The 12,098-nt window shown below is 39.4% G+C and overlaps 1 protein-coding gene across 4 annotated transcripts in view; it reads right to left on the bottom strand.

The window, feature by feature from the left end:
- The window catches only part of DOP1A (DOP1 leucine zipper like protein A), a 61,312-nt gene extending 50,707 nt beyond the window's left edge, over positions 1-10,605 (bottom strand). For 2 of the 4 annotated variants that reach the window (XM_027644758.1, XM_027644753.1), the window contains exon 1: positions 10,526-10,605. The gene's annotated coding sequence lies outside the window, so the exon portion shown is untranslated. The other 2 variants (XM_027644754.1, XM_027644755.1) reach the window with 2 other exon arrangements.
- Between the last annotated feature and the right edge of the window lie 1,493 nt (positions 10,606-12,098).

Below are 12,098 nucleotides of genomic sequence, written 5' to 3'. Positions count from 1 at the left end.
CAAGTCCTATTAAAAAAAATCCAAACAAATAATCAAAACCCCACAACATCACAAACCAAAGAAAAATCCCTAGAAAATTAATGCCCTGTTTATCCCAAAAAGAGCACTGCTTGTTCTAAACAATGCAACAAAGGGATTTTTCATTTTCTTTTTTACTTCCTCCGGGTCCATCACCAGAAATCCACACCTTTTCACAAGTCAGCCTTTCTGCAAACAGAAGACACCAACCTTTCTGAATCACTTCCAGGTAGAAGACAGGAATGAAGGATACATACAATAGTTACATGCTATTTAAGAGTACCTCTGTGCATCGACACTTCCTTGCTATTCTAATCCAGTGATGCAACTCTACTTTGTATTAATATTATTGTCATCCATGCACAACAAAAGTACATGTTTACTAGTGTTCTGTAATCATAGGCTTTTGCAATTTACTCAACATATTTTCATCCCATGGTAGTCTACACCAAGTAATTAAGATATACTAGATTCAGAAACACCACCTCATACTTTTATAGGTCATGGACTATTTATTTTAGTAGAGATTTAGGAAAGATGCAATAATTTCTTAAAGGAAATGAGCTTTTAATGGTGCTTTCACCTCAAGCAAATACAGCTCAATAGGAAAATCCTACTGTAGCACATCTGTGCAAAAAGGCAGATTTAGCACCCCTTTTAATGAGGGTCTTGTGGGAAACCTTTCGAGATCTCTCTGATTCTTGGCTTCAGAAAAGACTTCACACTCAGCAGATGCTGCTCTCTTCTGCCTTGATTAAAGGAAAATAGGAAGAAAATTATGTGCAGAAGCACAGGCTGAAGCATGGTAGACTGAAAATAACCCAGCAAACCATGGAACAGGTATAAAGCAGCTGTATTCATCAGACTGTCTACCAGGTATGATAAGGAAAGTTCCAAGAACAAAGAAGAAAAGAACAGATAAAATGAAAGAAAAAGAGTTGGATGGCAGGAGTGAATAAAAAGGTCAAGAATCACAAACCTTCTGCACTCTTGATTCTGATGGCAGACTAGTAATGACAGACTGTATCCAAGGTACAACAGAAATGCAAACCATTACTTAAAAACCATATCCTGGGTGTCGAATTGATAGATTTCACTATACCGTGCTGGCATAAGGCATTTAGGTCACACTTTTTATTAAAACAAAAATAAATTATTTTGGTTTCATTTTATAATAACCATCATTGGATTAAGTCCAGAAATAAGTCAAGTTTGCTTTGTAAAAGCTTTAAATGCCAACAGATTGCTCAGAGACAGTTGCACTACCACCAGTGTCTGATCTCCAAAAGTAAAAGTAAGTATTAATACTAAAAAAGAAGAAAGAACCAACACACAAAGGCATCATAATTCTATTTTTTCCAGGCACAAAGGATGGAGAAAGAACTTGACACATCAAATAATGCTTTCTGAGTGAAAGCATCAGCATCTTTTTTTATCCAGCTAAAGCATAAATGCAAGCACTTATGGCTAGTGTGAAAGACTCTGTCTTCCTCAAGTGCTTATGGTCTCATTTTTCTTTCTTAAAAAAAAAAAAAAAAAGAAAATTATGCAATTTGAGATGATGGGGAGACAAAGAATTTCTTGCATTTTTTTCCCCCACAATGAAATTTCAGTTTTAAACAATATATCTTCCAAACCATATGAGTAGCCATAATAAGCCAGGAACACAGAGAAGTTACTATGTAAATACTATGTATTATTTTTATAAACCTGGGACTCTTTTTATTCTATGATCACTGAAACTACAGGAATGCCCATTTTTATTAGTTCTCATATATAAAAATACACTCATCCTACAGGGTTTACTTTTTGTTTAGTCTGAAGATATTTCAAAACCTAGTTTTTAATTTTTTCTTGTTTCTATTATGTATTCTTATCAATACTTTCCTGTTCTCTTCATTTGTAATAAAACTGTAGATTTAACAACATTTAATTTTACAGTTAATATTTCAGTACAATGTTAAACTTGTTAATGTCTATCTCCTTAAAAGTATCACACCCTTATTCTTTCATAGTTTACTGCTCTGTAAAATGAGATAAATAATAAAATTTGATAGATTAAAAAAATTGAAAAATAGCAGTTTATACTATATCATCAAACAGCCCAGAGGATAAAGCATTTATCTGGCCATTACACAATCACCATTTAGCATGAGGGTCAACTTTCCAAGGAATGTTCTTTATTTGTTTCTCTTTTTAAACAAAGGTACGAAGAGCACAATCCTTTGTTTTGTTTTGGGGGTTTTTTTCCCATTTTTGCATACCAGAAGCTTCTCAGATTGAAGTTTAGCCACTCTCATGACTCTGGACACAGGCAATCTCTGACTTGTTAGATGGTCTCGCCTTTTTCAATGGAAAAAATAAATGGCAGTGCCTGAGCAGAAAGCTAACTATCAATAAGGAAGAAACTACCTAAGAAGTGCTATACACTTTCAAATAATTTCATATTACTATATTTTAACCACAACTGATTACAGAAGTAGGTCTTGACACTTACTACCTTCTATTTCACCTTCTCAGGGGGATTAAAATACAGACTCCACAGAATTCTGGGTATACCTGGATGCCTGCGGAGTCTTAGTGTACGACTTTGACAAGGAAAGCAATTGCCTGGGGCTGTGGATCTTCTTTTGCCAGGGGTTATGTATAGCGTGTTCACAGAGCAGCCTTCAATTCCCTTCATCAGTAAGGTGGTATTGGTTTTCCTCCAAGTCATGTTAAAACAATACTGTTACAGCTGTGTTTTCCACAGCAAATGCTCATCCTTCATAACTTATGTGCCTAAGAGCCTTCTGTGTCACATCAACACAAAGTATTCACCTAAGAGGCTCTAAATGGTTTATACTGAGGCTAAAGAAACTAGAAGAACAACAGCTTCATCAAATCAATTCAATAAAAGCAGCTTTCATCTAGAATCTGTTTAGATTTAATCACAAGGTTGTAAGACTTCCCACTGATTCATAAGCTCTCCATTATCTGTTGTACCCCAAAGCTCCTCTTCAGGTTTGATTTGCTACTGTTCCACTCTTACATTTTTCAAGCCTCACATAATTGCTCCATTTGTCTCCTTCACACCAATCTGCAAGACTGAAACAGTTGCTTGCTGGTACAGGTCCAGAGGCTGATGGCTGTGGAGGACAAATCTGCATACATCACATCACTTCAAGAATTCTTAAGATTTGTTCCAATAACTGTAAGAGCCTGAGCTCAGAAGCTTGCTCCCTCTGAATTACTCAAAGTTTCAGTTTTGCAATGCAATATTTCAAGGCATTTCTAAAACTGTTTACCATTTAAAGCATGGCCACGGGATGTACAGTAAAAGAACTAATAGATAATTAAAAAGCAGATGAGAAAAATTTCTAATTTCACAGCACTGAGCTATTGCTTTTTAAGCTGTGTATAGTGCCCATATACTAAGCTGGCAACTGCAGAAACACATTTTTATTTAAATAGACTTAATACCTTAAAACAAACACAGATTTGAATACATGGGAAACAGAAGCCTTGTCATTTGGTAATTTATTATGCCTTGCTTTGCTTCTCCTCAGAAGCACTTAACAACATGAATAGCAAAACAAGTACTGCAATTCCCAGATTAGACTCTTCAGATAGAATTCAAATGCTGGAAATACATAAATTCTTCTATAACCACAGATAAAAATTTTCCAATTACAGCTGATTACTTCTAGATTGACTTTCCACAAATTCCTCATTTCAAAATTTTTCAAAGAGACATCTCTAATGTCTTCTGAAGAATAAGAACCATTTGAGTTTGTTATTTTGGCCAACTGCTGTTCAGTAGAGTAACGAAAGAAGAAACCTCCCATTACACAAGCAACCAACACAAAAGAACCCCACCAGACAGTATTATTAACTATAATTAGCCATGATCTCATTAGCATCCTGCAACAGTCTACCTCACTTAATAAGACTGAATATTGTGAATAATAACTTTCCAGTACACTTTTCTACCTAGTCATATTCACAAGTGGAAACAGTGCATTGTATTTTTCCACAGAAACATCAGCACTGTTCTAGGTGTTCAAATTTCTTTCCACAACAAAATTAAATCAAATCAAACCAAACTAGCATAACAATCTGTGCATCACCCATATCGGCAACTTCTAAATCAACACAAGGTGTTTTCCTGAGAGTGATTCTCATATTGAACAAGAATTAAATGAGAGAAAACTTATGGCTTGTACTATAGAGATTGGATTAGGTACCCAACTGGATGTGCTCCCTCCTCACTTATGAATCTAAAAAACACGTTTATTATTTATTATTACACGCAAAAAAAATTGTCAGCAAAAAGAAACTGAGTACATTTTTCCTTCTTTTGCACATTTGTCACAGAAAAAAAAAAAAAAAAGACTGGTATAAAACTCTAAGTCTGGTACTGAGCATAGTCTGACAGAAATACATAAGGTATGTAAAATGTTCTTTCTGCTATTACTGTCATATGGTATTCCAAAGTATGACTTATATTAGACATGAGTTCATAAAGAGGAACAAGTAACAAGCTTAAAAATTCATAAGGAACATACAATAAGCCTTCTCAGGATTCAAATTCTCTATTCACTGTTTAAGAAAACAAATTTATAATTATAAACAAACACTAAGTGAATTTGCTTTAGAGCATAATTTTTCAAAAGTAAAAAGGTATCACATCTATGTCTGTTTGTTAGAGAAGAAAATGACCAAACACTTCTCAGTCTTGTTGGCAAATATGTCTCTTTGAATTGCCTCTTAAAAACTGAATTTAGGGTGACATTTTAATCCCTCTACTCAATTCTACTTTATTACACCTTCTCAATATATAACAAGTGAACTGCAAAATAGTTTGATGTACTGAACTGAAATTTTGATTTTGATTCCTGACTCACCAACAGAACACTACTGATTCCTTTCCTTTCAGCCCTTGAGCACTGTGCCTGCATACTGCTCAGGAATACCTTACTGTTTCTGGCAGAGTATAACAGACATCATCTTTTCTAGAGTTAAGTACTTCTGCACTTCATGAACACCAGAATCTTACACTAAAGCTTCTACTTTTAAAATATCAAATTCATCTTAAGATCAAATCAAATATTCAAATCTCACAGATCTGAACTTATGTCACTCACTAAATGAAAGATAATGATTTGCATCTTTGTTACAACTCAGGTCAACCATTAACTGAAAATATTTTCTTTTTCCTATAACAGTTTCCTATGTCTTTTCCTTTCTTGCAATAAATGATTGCTGAGTTATCTATGTAACATATTATAGATTAATCAACATTCACTTTACATCTAAAAATCAAGAAAGTTCCACATAGCCACACTTTTTATTCTAAAGTACACAAAAACTTCTATCATGTCTTACTAAAAAACAGATTGTAATTTAAGTCAGAATAACACAACATAGAGAAAAATGGTGAAATGCTTCCTTGAATCTGTAGTTATCCTTCAATGCTCATTTTCAAGCACTTTTTTTGTCTCCTTCTTCCCTTTGTTGACCACTGTATTTGAACAACCAATATTTCAATCTAAATCTAGAACTGATCCCTATATTCAATTACACATTTGTAGGAAAAAAAAAACAAAACAACAAAACAAAACACCTAGAATATAACCTGGACTCATTTGACATGTTTGCAGAGGGTTTCCTCCTGAAACTTTATTTCATCTCAGTTCCCAAATTTACCATCTTTATACACAACTTAAATCCTAAATTTTGGCAGCAATACATTCATCAAAGAAACAATTTGGGTAAAGGCATTTTAAAAATAATCTTCATTTCATTCAGCTGACATCCTAACAATACCAAATGCAGAATATAATATTTAAGATTTTTTTGTTGTTATTTTTAATCATAGAATGGTTTGGGTTGGAAGGGACCTTAAAAAGCATCTAGTTCCAACACCCCTGCCACAGGCAGGGACACCTTCCACTAGAATGCCATATAACCTCCTGGAGTCACCAGTCACTTGGACAATGCTGAGCCAAACGAAACATAAAATCCTTACTCAGAAGTTAAGTGTTAACATTGTATATAGTGTATCAACTACTGTTCCCTGGACCAAAGGAAACTGTTGCCTGCTGAAAAAAGCTTGGCTTGCACCCTGGGTTGGTTAGGCCTTTTTTAGCTCTACACAATCAAACCTGCAGCATCACACAGTGTAAGCAGCTTCCCCACCTTCATAAAAAGACCCTGAGACTGCATATTAGAAATAAGGTTGTTTTGGATTACTCTGAACAGGATATGGAAGGTATTTACCTGTCATAGCTAAATCCATAGTGACCACACAAGTTCAGTGGCTTGGAAAAAACCTTACGAAAGAGCAAACAAGCTCTTGTTGTGGTGCAAGTGCAGCTGCACCCAGCCCGTGTCTCCCACACCACCTGCCAGCACCGTGAGCTTGTGCTCTCCCTGTCCCAGCAGAACTGCCTGGCACTCACGTGCAGCCGCTGGACCTGGCGGCTGCTGCCTTCTCTGCTGAGCAACGCTTGGTAAGTACACAACTTCAAATAGTTATCTTCTCTCCAGCTGCCTGGAGAGCACAGTAACAGGACAAGCTTCCTAAAATAAACTGCAGCTTATTTTCACTTTTACGTGTTTCAGCCTCATGCCTTCAAATGGTCACTATACCCTCTCTGAAAAGATGGCCTTTTTAACTGGCTAGCTTCCCTCTTCCAATCCTTTCCAGTCATATACTGATGGAAGACTTACCTTGAGGTATCATTTTTCTTTCTTATTTTTTACTCTGATCAAACTAGTAAGTCCAAATAATATAGTAATACAGTTAAATAAATAAATAACAACAAAACCATAGCAAACATAACAATGAAGTCAACTTAAACCAGTATGATGACATTTAAAGATATAGTTTACACATTTTGCTTTAAAGGAGAGTTTGCCAACTTCCACTGCGACTTCACACTGAGACTTCTCTTTAAATATTCTGACACACAGTTTAACACAGAATCTACCAACTTAACAACACCAACAAAAAAGGTGGCTTGGTAATTTATTCATTTATTCTTTGCTCACAATAACTTTAAAAATTGAAGACTTAGACAAATCTTTCATTTATCCATACCTATTGTTCTAATAATATGTAGCTTCAGGTGACTTTAACACTGTCTCCAAACAAATACGATACTTCTTTTCACAAAGGCATGTCAGAAGTTCTCACGTCCTTATCATTGCCTTACTTGGGTAACCTGACACAATGCATTCAGGCAAGACTTTGTCCAACTTCCTTTTTTATTATACCCTGAGGTCTAAGATATTAGTAATTAATTAATTTCAAATTTCAACTAATTTCGATCATTTTATTCTGATTTTAATTCTGAAATAGTGTCATATGCCAAATATATACCTACACATTATCTAGATTGTGGTTACATTTTGAAATACATCTGATTTCACAGCTCTACAGGTGGATTTCAAAGGAATTCATAAAGCAGAATCCTTTTCTGACTATTGGGAAAACAGGGGCTGGACCAAAACTTGTTTGCTCTCCTTATCCTCTGAAGTAATCCAGAACAGACATAAATAAAAGGTTAAATTCCCTCTGATTTCTTCAAATTATACTAGAAACTAGAAAATTAGGCAAAGCACCATTCCTTGACTTTTTTATGCTTATATTGAAGTACAAATTTCTGATAAAATAGGAATGTGTTGACTAGTGAAACCATTTACTGATTCTCTTTGGTGCTTTCTTCTCATTTCTTGTTTCAGTTATTGGGGGAAAATGGTTGATCCTGCAGTGTTTCTTCTCCCCAACCTGTCAGAGGGAAACACATTGCTTACTGTTTCTATTTATCATTCAACTTCTTTTCAGCTACAAGTCAGGGCAATGTGATTATTAATCTGAAACAAAATTTATTTGCACACAGACCAATTACTTCTACTTTTCTATTTCATGCTTTGGCAGGTCTATTTTTCTCAATCATTTTCAAAACAGGGTTTTTTTACAACATACTTCATACCTCTTCTTGGTTCTCTTCTACACCCTGTATATTTGATATAATACAGCTTCACAAAAGTAAAAAGCATTTTCAGCCAGCCTAATCCAGCAGTCATTCCTAGTTAAGTAAGAAGACACTAAAGGTGGACAACAGTAACTCTAGCCAAGAGAACTAAGCCAACAATGGAAGCATCCTCTCCTTATTCAAACAGAAGACAATGGCAGAACACAGGCTGAGCCCATTTCCACCAGTGTGCTGGTCTGGGCTGCGGTACAGCTACTTTTCTTTACCATGGCTGTTACAGGGCTGTGTTTTGGATTTGTGCTGAACACAGTGTTGATAATATAGAGATGTTTTTGTTATTGCTGAGCAGGGCTTACACAGAGCCAAGGCCTTTTCTGCTCTTTGTACTTCCATGCTGGCCAGGGGGCTGGGAGCACACGGGACGGTTGGGAGGAGAGGCAGCCAGGACGGGTGACTCCAACTGACCAAAGGAAAATTCCACACCATATGAGACCATGCTTTGTATATAAAACTGGAGGGAAGAGGGAGGAAGGGAAGGATGTTTGGAGTGATGGCATTTGTCTTCCCAAGTCACCATTACATGGGATGGGGCCCTGCTCTCCTGGAGATGTTGGAATACCTGCCTGACCACGGGAAGCAGTGAATTAATTCCTGGTTTTGCTTTGCTTGCAAGTGCGGCTTCTGCTTTCCCCATTAAATTGTCTTTATCTCAACCTACAAGTTTTCTGGCTTTACCCTTCTGATTCTCTCCTTCATCTCACTAGTGGGGGAGTGAGCCAATGGCTGCACGGGGCTTGGCTGCTGGCTGGGGTTGAACCACAACAACCAGACAAACTGCAATCTTACCTACATAGTTTGCTGTGCCTGCAATGAGTATCTCTAATGGTCAGCGTAGTGTGCCAGCATTTTTACTCAAGAAAAGCAGTACCAGTATAAACATGGCCTAACTTATGAACTTAACCATCCACTCAAATGCACAGCCACTCCACTAATGGAAGATGTAAGATAACTTGTCTTTGCAAGATGCTGTTTAAACACCTACTGTCACAGGTGCTACCAACAAGTTGGGAAAGTAAGACATTCAGTAATTTAGAAATGCAGCCTCTCCCTACCTCATTTACAGGCTGCTTAGTTTCCAAATGGGCCAATTCTCATTTCAATGAAAACAAAACCAGGAATTATGCTGTAAACATTCTGCCTGTTTCCCAACTGACATTCCCCCTCATGACATTTCTAGATGCTATATTGAAAATGACTGTACATTTTGGATAATCATGATATTTAGACATCACACTATTAGACCTGCAAAAGCTGCTGTATTTCAGCCTGTTTTTGAAAAGGTACCGACATTAAAAAAAATCAACCAGAAAGAGCAAATCTGACTGCCAGGCCTGCCTAAGGATTTAACACAGACAGACCAAGCCTTGGTAGCAAAACGAAAGACTAGGATCTTCAGCCTTATACTGGGCCCCCTTACTATCTGCAAGCATCTAGCCTGTTACTATTTAGATACAGTCTTCTCACCGCTTCACACTCCTACAGCTGGAATTCAGGTATCACATTGTGCAGTTAACCTGAGAACTATAACACTTTCACTATTGCTGGATATCAAAAGAAGATCTAGGAGTGAAAGGGTTCTTGCAATCAGCAACGAAAACACAAGGGTTGAGTCACCCTTGGCTCATCAAAACCTGCACCTCATATCTAACATATTTTAGGTCATTTAAAAAGATAAATTGTTTAGGCTTTTCTAGTTATGGTCACAAGTATGAAAATGTTATTTCTAAGAAATATATAACACCAGAAGCTGTCACATATTTGTGCTTTTCAAACGGGCACCACAAGATTTGAAGCCATCCCTCACCAACAGATGAAATTTAACCCTGCACCACAGAAACCAGGGACAGCCGTACACCCCATGCATCCTCCCAAACACCACACACAACTCCAGCAGTCGGGCGAGACCCAAAAGAGGCCCACGGCCCTCAAGGTCAAAGCAGGACGGCCCTGGCAGCCCAACGCCGGGCTCATTCCCCAGCGGGAACAGGTCGCCCGAGGAAGCTCCTCCACGCAGGGCGAAGCCAGGCCCCGCCGCGCGGTGCCGGGGTGGGGGCGCGGGGGGAGAGAGGCTCCGCACCCCGAAAGCCGGCAGGGCGCCGCGGGGGGACAGCAGCAGGGGCGGGCAGGGGCCACAGGTTAATTGATGCGGCGCAATTAAGAGGCTACAACCGCCGCCCCCAGGCTGCTCAGCACCTGCCCCTCGCGCACTGCCCAGCACTGCCCGGCGGTGCCCGCGGAGAGGAGAGGAGCGAGCAGGGGAGGGGAGAGCTGGGCAGAGCAGGGCAGAGCAGTGCAGAGCAGAGCAGAGCAGGGCAGAGGGCCGGCTCCGCTCGGCTCCACTCCAGGGGCGGACCCTCCCCGTTACCGGCGCGGCCACAGGGAGAGAAGGAGGGAGCAGAGCAGCCGGGGCCCGCAGCCCGCCCGTACCGGGGGATGAGAAGAGGGGGCGGCGGGAACGACGTTACCTGAGCGATCCGAGCCGGAAGAGCCCGACCGACACCGGCACCCCCGCGCCGCCCTGACAGCTCCCGGCGTGCCCCGCGCCGCGCCCCGCCCGCCCCGCGCCGCCGCGCTGCGCCCCATGGCGGCCGCGGAGGGAGGGGCGGGTGCGCGGAGCAGGTGTATGGGTGTAGATATGGGTATGGATATGGATCTGCGTATGCTTGTATACTTATTTTGCCTGATCTTCACATAGTTTACCAAATATAGTGCAGGTAAAAATAGGAGGCGGGTGGTAATTTACAAAATATGCTACAGGTTACCCAGTGAACCTGTGGATGTCCCATCCCTGGAAGTGTTCTAGGCCAGGTTGGATGGGGCTCTGAGCAACCTTGTCTAGTGGAAGGTGTCCCTGCACATGGTGGGAGAATTGTGAACAAGATGGCCTTTAAGGTCACAGAATCACAAAATCAATTAGGTTGGAAAAGACCTCTGAGATCATCTAGTCCAACCCTTGACCGAACACCACTGTGTCAACTAGACCATGGCACTGAGTGCCATGTCCAGTTTTTCCTTAGACACCTTCAGGGACTGTGACTCCACCACTTCCCTGGACAGCCCATTTCAATGCCTAATCACCCTTTCTGTGAAGAAATTCCTCTTAATGTCCAGACTTAACCTCCCCTGGTGCAGCTAAAGACTATGTGCTCTCATCCTGTTGGTAGTTCCCTGGGAGAAGAGGCTGACCTGCACCTGGTCCCTTCCAACTCAAACTGGTCTGTGATGCTATGATAACTGGTCTGTATGATGCCTATGCTTATGTTTACAGTAGTTGTATTAGGAATTTTCTAACATTTGTTGGGATTTGTACGCTTGAGTCCATACACAAAGGTGTATGGGTGCCCACATGGACGCTATCAGAAGGAATATTTTACTGCAAGAGTAATTTTCAAATGACCAGTGCCACAGAATAAAGGGTCTTAGACTGCAGTCTGTTAGTTTCAAAGTCATCATTGCAAATCTCAAATTTCAGCAGGCTTCAAAATAGCAAACAGTTCTTACAGTTATAGATTACTTAACTAACTGCAAAAAAAAATAAGGTGCATCCAGCTTACATGATAAATATTTTACACTCTGTGTGAGCACAAGTATTTCTAGAATATTGCAGGGGAAAATCTCGTAATATTTATAAATCTTCTACTTCATGACTTATGTTTGTCAGCCAACATTTTATAAAGTCTAATTTTACTCTCCAGACTTGGGAAAATAATAAAGAGGAAATGCTATTCCTTTTCTAATTAAGCTATACCAGGAATTGGTAGATGAGAAACAGTTACTTTTTGGAAAGCTGACAATTCCCACTGGTTTTCTGAGGCATTGAGTATGACTCTACGTGTCATGTATTTCTAATTGAGATGGTGCATTTAAATTTCTTTTTCATTGAACAGACTTACAAATACATTACACAGGTAATTGTAACTATGATTGGTGGTGCTTTTGGAGCTATTTAACAATGGTGAACATCACTAACAGGAAGGCACTGTCAGTAGCTAACCACAAGCTTTCACATGCTGCTGCACTGCAGGGTGGTTGGATTCC

The sequence above is a fragment of the Corapipo altera genome, unplaced genomic scaffold (genome assembly GCF_003945725.1).
Source record: "Corapipo altera isolate COAL_440 unplaced genomic scaffold, ASM394572v1 2, whole genome shotgun sequence".
Classification (NCBI taxonomy): Eukaryota; Metazoa; Chordata; class Aves; order Passeriformes; family Pipridae; genus Corapipo; species Corapipo altera.
This window is presented reverse-complemented; position numbering and strand designations above follow the sequence as displayed.